Source organism: Macrotis lagotis, chromosome 3 (genome assembly GCF_037893015.1).
Source record: "Macrotis lagotis isolate mMagLag1 chromosome 3, bilby.v1.9.chrom.fasta, whole genome shotgun sequence".
Classification (NCBI taxonomy): Eukaryota; Metazoa; Chordata; class Mammalia; order Peramelemorphia; family Peramelidae; genus Macrotis; species Macrotis lagotis.
Window position 1 is genome coordinate 273,014,108 of NC_133660.1, and position 14,217 is coordinate 273,028,324.

Here is a 14,217-nt window from a genome sequence, read left to right on the forward strand (position 1 = left end):
GAAGGGCACAAGCTCATCTTCCATCTTTCATTGTATGTACCGTTGAAACAGAGTAGAAGCATCTAAAGTCTCTGATTTATGTCTCCTGTTCAGATGAGAGTAAAAGGCCTCAACAGCCACTATGATGAGATTGCAATTAACATGGGTGTTCCTTTAGTCCAACCAATAGCTGAAAACCCAGTCCAATAATACAAACAAGTGGTTATCTCACCTTAGCTTAAAGTTTTCAGATGAGGAAGAGTCAATTCATCCTGAAGCATTAGGAAAGATATAATTCATGAGACTTTTTTTTTACTTCATATTCTTTGTTTTCAGGTTGTCTATTTTTATTGTTCCTATTTTGTCCAATGGGTCCAAACTCTGTCAAACCCACTTCCACATGCCAACCTAGCAAACCACATTAAAATAATTGTCACATGTTCTTCTGGATTTTCCATTCTAGATTCAAAATTGGCAGTTCATTCACTTAACTCTTAAATTGTAGTCCTCATGGAATCTTTTATTATTTCGATTTCTCTCCTCCAAAGAGTCTTTAACTTCTCAATATTCTCTGTAAATATTCTTCTAAAAATTTAGCCCAATAATATACAAGGGGCCTAAACAGCAAGGGGCAAAGAAAGATGGAAGGGAATAAGCATTTCCACAAGTTCCTAAGTGACAGAAGTGGGTCTTTTAACATTAGCATCTCTAAAATATGTGAAATTGGTGCTTTGATGACTCATTTTTCAATTTAGAAAACTGAGGAAAGCAGGGTTGAGGTCACACAGTATCTCCAAAGCAGGGCTCTATATACTGCTCCTCAGAATCCACAACTGCTAATTCTGGAAATGAAAGTAAGATCCCATCAATACCATTCATTAACTTTTGGGGCTGTTATATTTTTTTTGACTCATACTAAGCTTCTAGGCTGCCAAACCATAGACATCTTCATCAGAATGATTGCTACCCATATGAGTACATAAGCCTCTCATATGAACTATTCTTGAAAACCTCCTTATGTTTCTTCCCCACTCAGAGCTATTTTCTCTCAAGTGTCTAACTCTACCTCTCCCTACCAAAATTACCAACAAATCAAGGGCTCTTCCAAATAGAGACTTAGTTCCTTCTCTCCATCAAGCCCCCCCCCCACCTCATGGTCAATTCTCATTCATTCTCTGTGTCTGTGTCTGTGTCGTCTGTGTCTGTCTCTGTGTCTGTCTCTGTCTCTATCTCTGTCTCTGTCTCTATGTCTATGTCTGTGTCTGTCTCTACGTCTGTCTCTGTGTCTGTCTATGTCTATGTCTGTGTCTGTCTCTGTCTGTCTCTGTCTGTCTCTGTGTCTGTCTGTCTGTCTGTCTCTGTCTGTCTCTGTGTCTGTCTGTCTGTCTCTCTCTCTCTCTCTCTCTCTCTCTCTCTCTCTCTCTCTCTCTGTCTTAGTCTTAAATCCTGCTCTATTCAGGTACTCACTACTTCCCTTCCCTCACTTCTCATAATTGGGGAAACTTGACATTACTGAATCATGGGATGTCCAGAAAAGATCCTACATGTCCATCTGATCAAGCACTTTGTGGGATAAACTGTGCCTTAGAGAAATTAAGCAATTCCTCTTAGATCACATGAGATTCAAATCTTAATTTTTTGATTTGATAGTTGTGATCTTACTGACTCTAACTTAGAATGGGAACAAACCCAATGCTACTGAATAGGAAAAGAGCTATTTCAGTAGTCTCTGAGACTGAGCTGAAGGGGAAAGTTGGGAAAATTGGAAGATTTGGGTAGAGATAAATGCAATGAATGAAGTAGGTGGTAAGACTAAGCAGAGGGGGCTTAGAAAAGTAAGCTATGTCCTCACCAAGGCTTGAAAAAAGAAGCCCTTAATTAGCAGATAGGACTCTGTATTGCTGTAACTAGGTAAGGCATTCCCAGTTAATCATCATAATATTGCTGTTACTATTTACACTATTTTCCTGGTTCTACTCACTCAAATTTTTATCTGTTCAAGTCTATCCAGGTTTTCCTGAAATAATCTTCTGCATATCATTTCTATCAGCATAATATTCTATTGCGTTCTTGTAACACAATTTCTTCAACCATTCCCCAATTGATGAGCATGAACTCAATTTCCTAATCTTAGCCCCCACAACAACAGCTAGAAATATTTTTATACAAATAGGTTCTTTTTTTGTTTTTAACATCTTTATTGGATACTGACTTAGTAGTGGCCTTCCATCCTCTGTAATTTTGCTTTTTATTCAGCTCTTCTACTCTCTTCACATCCACTTCTTTCAATACTCTTTCAATAACCTTGGATAAAATCTCCCCACTTCTCTATTTTGATCCAAAAAATCAATACTATCATACCTTGCTTTTTTCTCTCAAATGGCATCCTCAGGACCACTGTCATCTCCTGATCACCAAGGTATCCAATCAGGGATTGACATATTCCCCCAGTAACTTACGTGGAAAGGTTCACTCTTCATCTTAGTGAATCCTTGAGACTGAAAAACATAGCAAATACAAAGTATGAATGATTGAGAGCAAAGGATTTTGTTGCAGACCTGATGCTGAATGAAGAGAGCACAAACTAGACAACACTGTGGATGATCAACTTTGAGAAACATAATTTTACTCAGTAATGGAGACATCTAAGTTAATTCTAAAATTTCTTTATGATGGAAAATGCCAGGTACATCCAGAGCAAAATAGAGTCTGCACATAGATGTAAGCATACTATATTCAAAATTTAAAACATGTTTAATGTTTCATGCTTTTTCCTTCTTCTCCTGGTATTAACTTATTTGAAAATAGGTCTAGCATAAATGTATAACTTATAGGATTTGCTAGAAAGGGTAAGAGTATGAAAAATGTGAGACTCAAAATATTACAAAATTGAAATTTTTCTGCTCTAAATCATTACTTATTAAAGAAATGCAAATTCAGGCATCTGTGAGATACCATCTCATACCTCTCAGACTGGTCAATATGACCAGAAAGGACAAGGTTCAATATTGGAAGGGATGTGGGAATTCCAGGACACTAATATATTGTTGGTGAAGCTGTGAACTCATCCAACCTTTCTGGAGAGCAATTTGGAATTATACCTAAAGGGCAAAAATAAATATGCATACCCTTTGATACAACAATACCATTACTGGGTCTATACCCTGAAGAGATGTTGAAAAATGGTAAAAACATCAATTGTACAAAATTATTCATAGCAGCCCTGTTTGTGGCTGCAAAGAATTAGAAATCAAGTGAATGTCCATCAATTGAGAAATGGCTGAACAAGTTGTGGTATTATGTATGCTATGAAACACTATTGTTTTATTAGAAACCAGGAGGTAGGGGAATTCAGATAAGCCTGGAAGATTTGCATGAAATGATGCTGAGCGAGATGAGCAGAATCAGAACATTATATTCCATAACAGCAACATGGGGGGTGAAGATAAACCTTAATGGACTTGCTCATTCCATCAGTGCAACAATCAGGGATGATTTTAGGGTATCTGTTATAGAGAATACCATCTATATCCAAAGAAAGAATTGTGGAGTTTAAACAAAGACCAAAGACTATTTCTTCAATTTTGATCAATGTATAGGATAGAAACAATATAAAGACTATCAGACTGCCTTCTGTGGGGGGAGGGGGGTAGTATGTGAAGCAAAAATAGGATAAAAATTGTAAAATTCAATAAAAATAAAATTTCTTCAAAGATAAATGTTAAAAATTATCTCCATAAATAACTGGAAAACAAACTAATGAAGGAACCTTAAGAAAATCAAAAAAAAATGTAGAAATAAATATAGCCTGTCCCTAAAACATGGGCCTAAACTACATTGGAAATTAAGCTAGGTAGAAAGAATTTGGCTAAAACGGTTCATAGTTTGTGTCTGAAGAAGGAGCTAAAACTAACTGGAAGAAAGAGGGTTCACTGAGAAGTCTTGTACTATTGGGATAAAACTTAGTTTTCTCCAGTGTTGAGTCTTGAAAAGAAAGTCCTCCTACTAGCAGTTCATTGGCTGTTATCCACTGGAACTTCAGTTCTCAGATCTATGTCCCTTTCATCTCTAATACACCCAACCTGATTCCTTCAGCTCATTCTACTGAATTCCTAATTTCTCCCCTTCTGCTCTCTACTGCTAACCAATTTTTTTCTCCAAGAGAAAACACAATAATCTTCCCATTTCTGCTTTTCCAAAACTCACTTTTGGGCCACAGCAAAATTGTCAACTCATTATTGAACCAAAATGGTGGACTGGTGGGCATTCCAGGCTAGCGAAGGGGAAAAACTCCACCTCCCTCTTTCATTCTATGTACCCTTGAAACAAAACACCATCATGTCGCTCTCTACTTTATGTTCCCTGGGTGACCAAAACTCATGTGTAGAGAGGTAAATGGCCAAAGGTACACAACCTGTGTGCTTAATGCACACCTGTGAAGGGGCAGACACATGAACTCACCCCTATTAGATTCCAGAGCTGCACCTGTATTCTAGGGATGTCATCACACCATTCTCCCCAGGCCTGCTCTCCACTGGTCCATGCCAGTATTTGGTCCTTCCAGGTTGGTGTTCCCAGGAGGAAATGGGGCAAGTGGTGCATAATGCCCACCAGGCATATGAATCTAGCTGTCATGCCCATAAGGCACTGCCTCTAACTGCCCCAGAATGGCCACTGCCCAAATTCTCTCCACTTTTCCTATGGGACTGCCAAGCACAGGTCCCCTGGACATGAAATGGTCGGGCTCTTCCCTGTCTCCAACTTCTGACTTCAGCTTCAGTCACTTGGCTCAGCTACTCTTTCACCTTTTCTGGTACAGTTCTTTTACAAAGACAAAAGAACCCTAGGCAAATGAGCCAGGGATAAAAGGACCCCTGTGGCATTAAGCCATAAGGTAGCTAGCCTTGATTGGAATGGGTTTTAGTTCCCTTACAGAAGGGGGTAGGGGTTTCCCTCTGAACCAGGGGAATGAGAACAGAAGATCCCAGGAGCTCTAGGTGGAATTTCAGGTGTTCTATGACTAGGCAATGGGAAATAAATAGAGGCCTCCAGGTTGGGGACCCACCCAATGGTGGAAATTCATGCATTCTTCACATATCCTCAAAGAGAGATTGAATCCTTTTGTTGTTTCCTCCTATCTTCTTCAAGATTGATGTAGCTGTGAAGAGAGACAAGGAAGGAGGCCATATCCTCCTGACACTGGCCCAGAAGGGCTAGCTCATTTCTCATTGTGTTCTCTTATTTATTCAGTCAGTTAAACTCACAGAATCTGAGCATTGACTTGGGATTGTGGAAGGTCTTTAGAGCTCTCCTTAAGTGGTAACAAGGCTAACAAGATGCCAGTATCACTGGATTGCTGGCAGACTAAAGGAAAATTGCTCATCAGTCCTGAATTCTTCTATTACAGGGAACTCTTGGGATTCACTGTGCCAGATGTAGATCATGTCAAATCCCTTTTATATTTCCTGATCTTCCTAGACCTTCTGATGTGTCTGCAAATTTTTCTGCTGAGGGGAGGAAGCTAACACTCCTGAATGTTTTGTGCCAGACCAGCACAACATCCTGGTCATGAGTTTCCATCCATGGATACTTTCTTGGAATTCTTTCTCCAGGTTCTGGATCCACAGATGTGGAGGTTATACACACCAATTGTGTGAGTTTTTTATAAGTACAGGTACCTATCAGGGACCAGGCTCAAGAGAGGAAGCCATAATTGAAAGATGGTACCATGACCATGAGATAGAATATGTCTTGAAATCTCTCATCTCCTTGCTAAGGATCACTATCCAGAGGAAGAAATAGGACCCTCAATTTTTTTCCCAGTATACAGTTTGCTCCCAGTTCAATGTGCTAGTAGCTCTCTTGAGTAGGGTCTCAGGGCTGACTAGTCGGCTTCTTCTATAGTGAAAAGGGGTCAGCAGAGTAGCCAGGATCTCCTCTTCTGCCCTGTCTCAAGCTGTCTTCTTTTTCTTCTTCTTCATTGTGAACTATTGCCTTGGTCCCTTTATCTAAAATTGAAGAAAATATATTGTAAAAATAAATCATTGCTTAGTCTTCAGAGCATTTCTCATCCCTCTACCAAGCCTCCCCTCCATTGGCTCTTCCTGAACTGGCAGTGGCTCCAAGGAATCTCCTCCCTTGAACCCAGAGCTACAATCTAACTTAAATTCTGAGGCCTTTTCCTACTTATCTTGAAATGCAATTTGGTTGAGGATATCTTGAACCCCAAAAGGATTGTGTGTGAATATAGCTTCATATGGAAAGATGTGTCCATGTGTTCATATATGCACATGAGTTTACTTGTGCATGTGGATACATTGTACAGAGGAAATATATCCCATGCATAGATGGGTGTGCATCTCTAGACATGGCTGCATCTAGATACATACATACATACATACACATGTGCATGTTTTCACTGAAAGTATTTCTTTCTGATGGGTAGCTCTGTGTCCATTTCCAGGAGAAGTTTCATCAATTAGCTTCTTCAGGTGCACTTTGAAAATTTTCAATTTCTATAGGACAAAAATCCATCTTCCATCAACACAACCATGAAACGTTAAGAAAAACTTTGTGTAGCTAGTCATTCTTAGCAGATATACATGCCCAAAGAAGAGGCAGCTGGATGACTCACTGGTTAGAGCATTAGTCCTAGAGTCAGCAAGACATGAGTTCAAATCCAGATTTCAGAAAGGGACTGGTTATGCGATTTCCCTAGGCAAGTCACTTCACTGCCATTTGTCTCAGTTTCCCCAGTTGTTAAATGGGAGTCATAATAGCACACATCTTCCAGGGGGGAAAAGATCAAAAGCTATATCTGTAAAGCTCTGAGACCAATGGCTGGCACAGAGTAGTAGCAATACCAAAGCTAGTCATCCCTATTGTTGTTACTACTGCTAACATTACATGAAAAATATCCTTTAATGCCACACAAGACAGACATGAGAATGAGAGAGTCACTGACACTCCAGGAGTTCCCTGTAATCTGAGAACTCAGGATTGAGGATCAATTTTCCCTTAATATCCTGGTAATCCAGGGATTATTTCTTGTTAGCCTTATTATTACCTCAGGAGTGCTCTTCCCAAACAAAAAGAACATCCACAGTCCCAAAGCCAATGGTAAAATTCTGTGAAACTAATTCCCCCCTTAGTATACAAATGAGGAGGGGGGAGTGTCAGAAACAGAGGCTAGAAAGAAAGAGACAGAAAGACTAGGGGGTGGGTTGTTCCATGACAGGTAAATGAACTGGATTTAAAGATGTCAGGGCTCTGCAGAGAGACCACTTTCCCTTCCTCTTCAGGAGGGGAGGGTGCAGAAGGGTGAGGAGAGGAGAGGAAGAAGGAAAGGAGGAAGGAAAGCAAAGGTGAAAGAAACTGAAAGGCGGAAAAAAGAAAGGAAGATAGTAAGGAAGGAATGGAGTAGTCCATTTGAATTGGCAATTGGGTCCCTACTGGGATATAAAACTCCTCCAGTGATTTTATTAGAAGGTATTTTGAAAATTTTTAAGTACAATACAAATGCTAGCCATTATGCTATGATGAGTTTTTTCCCTATAGATTCCACATCCCTACATGATGTTCCCCTAACCAATCTGCACAGTACAGGTATATCCACTTAAATCTCTTTTCTCAGCAACTTAATACATGCATCTGCCCTTGGCTCCTCCAAGGTTCAAACTGGCCATGGGGAAAGAACCTCTAGATGTTTTCCCTCAAACTCAGAATTTCTAATTTATTATCCTCTTCTCTCAAAGATGGGCCTTGTAAAACTTCCTACACTCTTAAGGTCGGAATGTTCTGCTTACCTTGGGCCACACTGACCTCCCAGTCCTCAGCCAAGAGCTGGTTCTTTATCTCAGTGCAACGCTGAATCTGAAAGGAGTAAGACATATAAATTATGGATGATTGAGAACAAAGAACTCTGATATAGAAGTGCTGCTGAGTGAAGTGAGAAGGACCAGGACCACTTTGTACACAGCAATAGCAGCACTGGGTGAGGATCAACTATGGAAAATTGAGCTCTTCTCAGGAATGAGTAATCAAAGTCAATTCTAAAAGACTTGTGGTGGAAAATGCCATCCACATCCAGAGAAAGATTGAGTCTGAATTCAGATCAAAAGTAATTATTTTCACATTTCTAAGACTTATGTTATGGATTTTTTATTTCATGTATTATCTGCCCTTTAGGTTATGACTTTTCTATCACAACCTGACTAATATGGAAATATGACAAACACTGTACATGTATTACCTATCTTGGATTTTGCTATTCTGTTAGGGTGGGCAGGAAAGGAGGGGAGGAAGAAAAATATGGAACTCAACAGTTTCCAAAAAGATGTGAAAGTTAATTGAAGACTATCTTTTGAATGTAATTAGACACCATAAAGTAAAATAACATTCAAGAATAACCGTGATGTAGAATATTTAGGCTTTCTGATGAGATGCCAATGAGAATCCAACAATGAAAGATGAGTCAAATGAGAGCTGGAGTTTTTGAGAGCCACTGCCTGTGACTTAGAGAAGGCTAGGCCTCCTTACATTAAGATAGAATAACAATCATAGATTCTGAGTTAAAATATACCTCAGTGGTCCTCTAGTACAACACAAAACTAACAAAAAGATTTCCTCTAACCCATACTTCACAAGTGGATAGTCAACCTTTGCTTGAAGAATTCCTAAGAGAAGGGTTATCTTACCTTGTCAGAAAGTGGTCCATTACCTTTTGGATGGCTTTAATGAACACAACATTTTCCTGAGAAAACCCAAATTGTCCTTTTATACTTGCTACTCATAATTCTGTAATATAGGAACAAATAGAAGCAATCTGAGGACAGAGAGGGGACCGTTTCATTATTCTCTCACCTTTTTCTACAGCTAATTTAGAAAGGCAAAAAGAAGCCTTAGAAAAATAGCCAAGGGAACAAAAGAGCCCCATGACTTATTGCATTGCTAAGGGTATTGGCTCTACAAAAGAAAAGAAGGGGATAGTCTTTCAGACTTGGATGTATGAGAGCAGAGAATCCCTGTATCCCTCACAGGATCTGGAGATATTCTAAGACTACTTGAAGGGGAATAAGGACACATCTGTTCCTGGATCCCAGATGATGAGATGCTCACTCAGTAGTAGGAATTCAGTTTCTTCACACATCAAAGAGGGTGCAATTTTCATCAGAGGCTCCATTTCCTCTCATTGTCAAGCCTGACAAATCTTTGGCAAGAGTTGAAAAGCATAGTCCTGAGCACCTTATCTCCCTGGCATGGGACTGGATGGGATAGTTCAGCTCCATTGCATTCTCTCAGCTAACTCAATTCATCATATAATTATAGTCTGTGATAGAGAAAGAACACCTCCAGTACCTTTTATACTTCCTGGTCCTCTTGGACCTTCTGATGCTCCTGGAATTTCTCATGTTAAAGAGAAGCTGCTGATGCCTACCAGGCACAACATCCTGTTCATGAGCTGCCATCCTTAGGGGCTTTCTTGGTACTTTCTTCCTCCAGACTCTGGATCACAAATGTGGATTTCATCTCCTTTTTCTAGTTTATAATGTTATACACGTCAATTATGTAAGAAGGATGTTATCTCTTCCTGGTTTATAGAGTTGTACGCACACACACATACACAAACACACACACACACACACACACACAAACACACACACACAGAGAGAGAGAGAGACATCAGTTGGGTAGGTTTGTAAAAACAAGCAGAGAGCCCTAGATCATGGGTGCCTACCTGGGATCATATGACTCATGAAGCAGGCACCAGTGAAAATGACCCCAGACTCAACATTAGAATCATTATCCAGTGGAGGAGATAAGATCCTGAATTGTTTTTCAGCTAGACACAGATCAATGCTGTGAGTATCTCTCTTCAGTAGGATCATTCAGGGATGGATGGGTGGCTGCTTCTGTTGTGCAGAAGGCTCAGCAGAGCAGCCACAATCCTCTCCTCTGCCCAGTCTCATTCTATTTCCTTCTTTTTCTTCCTCTTCCTCTTCTTGTTTTAATGTATTCCCCTGGGCTCTTTACCTAGAATATGAGAAAATGTACTTTTTATACTAAACCATTTCAAAGTCCTCAGATCCATTCTCATCCCTCATAGGCCCCTAGGAGCTGGCAATGGCTCCAAGTACTCACCTCACTCTAACCCAGGGTGACAATCTACCTTGAGTTCATTGGAAAAAGAGTGCTGTCAAGCCCTAAAGCCTTGTCTCATCTACTTGGAGCTGCAATTCTGTTGACAATATCTTGGATCCCAGAAGGATTGTGTGTGAACATGCATATGAATAGGCATGTACACATGGCTATATACATGCATAAGTTGGCATGCATGTGCACATGGATATTGTATATTGTGTATGCAGAAATAGATGTGCAAATAGACATTCATTAAAACATGTATATATAATGTAGAAAGTTTTTCTTTCTCATGGAAAGGCACATACACATTTCAAGGAAAAGTTTCATTATTTAGATCCTTCAGGTGCCCTTTGAAAAACTTTCAATTTATTTTTGCTAAAAAATCAGCTTTCTCAGTCACAATCATGAAATGGAAAGATATCAAACTTTGTATAACTAGTCATTCCTCATAAAGAGGAGGCAAGTTCAAATTTGACTTCAGACATGAACTGGCTATGTGATTTTCCTAGGAAAGTCACGTAACTGCCATTTATCTCAGTTTCCACAACTGTAAAATGGGAGTTACAGAAGCACATATCTTCTACAGAAAAAGATCAAAAGAGCTATCTGTAAAGTTTGGAGACCACTAACTGGCACCGTGTAGAAACAATGCCAGAGCTAACTATTCTTATAGTTGTTGCAAGTGCTATCATTACCTGCAAAATATCATTAAATATCACATAATATTGACATTAGTATGAGAGAGACACTAACACTCCAGGAGCTCACTGAAATGGAAGAACTCGGCCTGAGGGACCAATGTTCACTTAGTAAACCAGCAATTCAGTGATGTTTTCTTCTTAGCCTTCATACTGCCTCAAAAGATTCTTCTCAAAACATAAATAACTTCCACATGCACAAGCCAATTATCAGATACTGTGAGATTCATCCATCCTTAGAAGACAAATGGGGAAGGGGGAGAGAAAAAAAAGAGTAGAAAGAGAGAAACAAGAGAAAGGAGTTCCATTACATACAAGTGAAATTCATTAAAGACAGTCAGGGCTGAACAGAGAAACCAACCTCCCTTCCTCTTCTCAGGAATGGGGGGCTCAAAGACAGTCCTAAAATTACCATTCATATCCAGAGAACGATGCACTCTTCATGCCAAGGAAAACATACACTATCCACATGCTAAAGATTATTTTATATTTTATGTTTTTTCACTCTCGTGGTTTTATTTTCCCTTTTATTCTGCTCTTTCACAACATAACTTTCATGGAAATGTGTTTAATGTCTTAAATTACTTGCTTTAAAAGGGAAGGTGAGAAGGAAGGGAGGGAAAATATATAATAAAAAGAATACTAAAAATTATACTTGCATGTAATTTGAAAGCATATTGACTTAAAAATAGATGTTGAAAATTATTCTGGCAGATAACGAAAAATAAAGGAAGAAACAAACAAGCAAACAAGCAAAAATGTACAAATATAGTGAACCCCTAAAGCAGGAGTGTAGCAAAGAAGCTGCTATAACTTAATACATATGAGCGTAAGGTAGATAAAAAAATTTGACTAAGATCAGAGATTGTGCCTGAAGAGGAGATGGGAAAAAATTGGAAGAAAGAGGATCAACTGAAGAGTCTTATACTATTGGGTTAGAAAAATTATAAAAAATACACTATGGTGACATAGGATACCAAGATGTCATAGAATAGTATAATTTAAAGAGATCTACTCCTACAAAACTAACAACGTGTTGGCTCACCATAGCTTAAAGATTTGATGTGGGCAGGAAGCAATTATTCATCCTGAGGGAGACCATCCTCCTCCAGAAAGGAATAAATTTGAGTCTTTTCTTTTCTTACTGCATATTCTTCTACTCCTTGCAGATTGCTCATTTTTGCAGAAGATAATACTTTGTGCCTGGAGTAGAGAGAGTGGGAAAATAATTGGGAAAAAGGGGTTCACTGAAGGGTCTTAAACTCTTGGGTTTTAAAAAATTTATATGAATTTTATAAATATATATATTTATTTACGGGGTCACAAAGATATGGAGGTCAGTTTGTGAACAGGTAAGTCAAACTTTGACATTTAGATGGAGTAAGTAGATTTACAAGGCACATCCTTGAAGGAAGAGGGTAACAAAGAGGGAAATTCTTAGAATCATGAAGAGTTTGAGGGGAAACATCTAGCATTTCTCTCTTTCCCTGTGGCCAGATTGAGCCTTGTAGGAGCCATGGGCAGAGCTAAAGAGGGAAGAAATCATGCTAATATAAGTTCCTGAGAAAAGAACTGAGTGGATTAAGTGGAGTTACCTAAACTGTGTAGGCTGATTAGGAAAACACCATGAAGAGGGAATGTAGAATCTATAGGAAAATATCTCTTTTGAATAACAACCACTGAGTAATTGGATGTGTCCCAATGGGGACCTGTCATATCAGATGGACAACACAATTCCTTACTTCCTAGCTAGTTTCTGTCTCTTTTTCTTCCTTCTTTCAGGTTCTTACTCTGTCCTTTTCTTCCTCCTTTTCTTCTTCCTCCCCTCTCTTCTTTTCCACTCCCCTCCCTTCCCTTCTCCCCTCCTGAGGAGGAAGGGAGATTGGTCTCTCTACTCAGCCCTGACTCTCTTTAATGAATTTCACTTGCACATATATAGACATATATAAAAGTTATAAATTTTATTATAATATAAAAATTAGTAATTTAGTAATTAGTAATTAGTAGTTTTAAACTTTGAAAATGAAATACTCCTACCTGAAATTCATTAGATGTGATAACCTGGTACTTCAGTTCTCAGGGCATCAGGTCTCTTTTTCCCTTCACTTCCCCATTGTTCCTTTTCACATGTTTTAATTTGACACTCCATTCATCTCTAATAAACCCACTCTAGTTTCCTCAGCTCATTCTACTGCATTCCTTATCTCTCCCCTTTCTTCTAATACTGAACTATAGCCATTTTTTTCTCCCAGAGAAAGCACAGAAATCTCCCCATTTCCACGCCACTAAAATTTACTTGACAGTCTTATCACCGATCTGATTTAAATATTGATGAATAATAAAAGTGGACTAGAGGGAATTCCAATCTAAAGAATGGTAAAACCCCAACCTCCATCTTTCATGATTTGGTCATTTGAAACAAAGTAGAGGAACAGAGATTAAGGTAAAGAGATTTGAAGAGTAAAGTCTTGAAAGTTTCTCAAGTCTGTGATAATGGTATATTGGGTTCAAACAGGAGACCATGTCTCCCCTTCAGATTAGAGTGAAAGACCTGAACAGATCCATCTTCTTGTTTGAGAAAGTTGGTGACCAAGGAAACCAAGATGTCATAGAGTGTTAGAATTCAAAGAGCCCTCAGTGTTCCTTTAGCCCATCAAATAACTGACAACCTAGTGACATAAGACAGTCAAGTGATTATCTTCAAGTTTTCTTGTGAAGAGGAATAAGCTATTCATCCTTATTTGGAATTAATTTTTTTAAATAATTATTCACATATAATGTATATTTTTGTGGTAAAGGATAATAAAAGAGAAGGGAGGGAGAAAGAAAATAGTGAACTCAAAAATCTTACAAAATAATATTTTCCTTTGCACGTAATTGGACTGAAGACCCTTACTCTGTTCAAATATAGAACTTAGTCTCCTCCAATGCTTAACTTGGAAAAGAAAATTATCCTGCCAACAATTCATTGGATGTGTGATCCACTGGTCCTTCAGTTCTCAGGTCATCGGGTTTCAGCCCAGTGAAGGGCAGAAGCTCAACTTCAATCTTGTTTTGAGTGTAGCTTTGAAACAAAGAAGAGAAGCAAAGACTAATTTAAAGGGATTAGAAGAAAACAGACTCAAAACTATATAAAATCTCTGACTTGTTATATAGGTTCGAACAGAAAAGCATGTCTGCCTGTTGTCAGCAAATGGCCTCAACAAACCCTCTGGTGACATAAGATGCCAAGATAACATAGAATGACAAATTCAAAGAGACCTCAGTGTTCCTTTAGCCTGAAAACTCAGTTCTACAATTCACATGGGTGTTTAGGTTACCTTAGCTTAAAGTTGTTAGGTAGGCAAGGATCAATTATTCATCCTGAGGAAGCCCATCCTTCTCCTGAAATGGAATA

The 14,217-nt window shown here is 38.8% G+C and overlaps 1 long non-coding RNA gene across 3 annotated transcripts; it reads right to left on the bottom strand.

The window, feature by feature from the left end:
• Positions 1-338: 338 nt before the first annotated feature.
• LOC141516571 (uncharacterized) lies at positions 339-13,406 on the bottom strand. Of its 3 annotated transcripts, none has more exons than XR_012476751.1 (10): positions 12,858-13,406; positions 11,866-12,023; positions 10,876-11,055; positions 9,716-10,011; positions 9,337-9,516; positions 7,785-7,851; positions 6,381-6,494; positions 5,045-5,987; positions 2,341-2,477; positions 339-821 (listed from the first exon to the last, which is right to left on the bottom strand). It is a non-coding gene; the product is annotated as an uncharacterized LOC141516571 (long non-coding RNA). The 3 variants fall into 3 exon arrangements; XR_012476750.1 differs by having other exon boundaries at positions 4,441-5,987; XR_012476752.1 differs by lacking the exon at positions 9,337-9,516 and having other exon boundaries at positions 4,441-5,987.
• Positions 13,407-14,217: the final 811 nt, after the last annotated feature.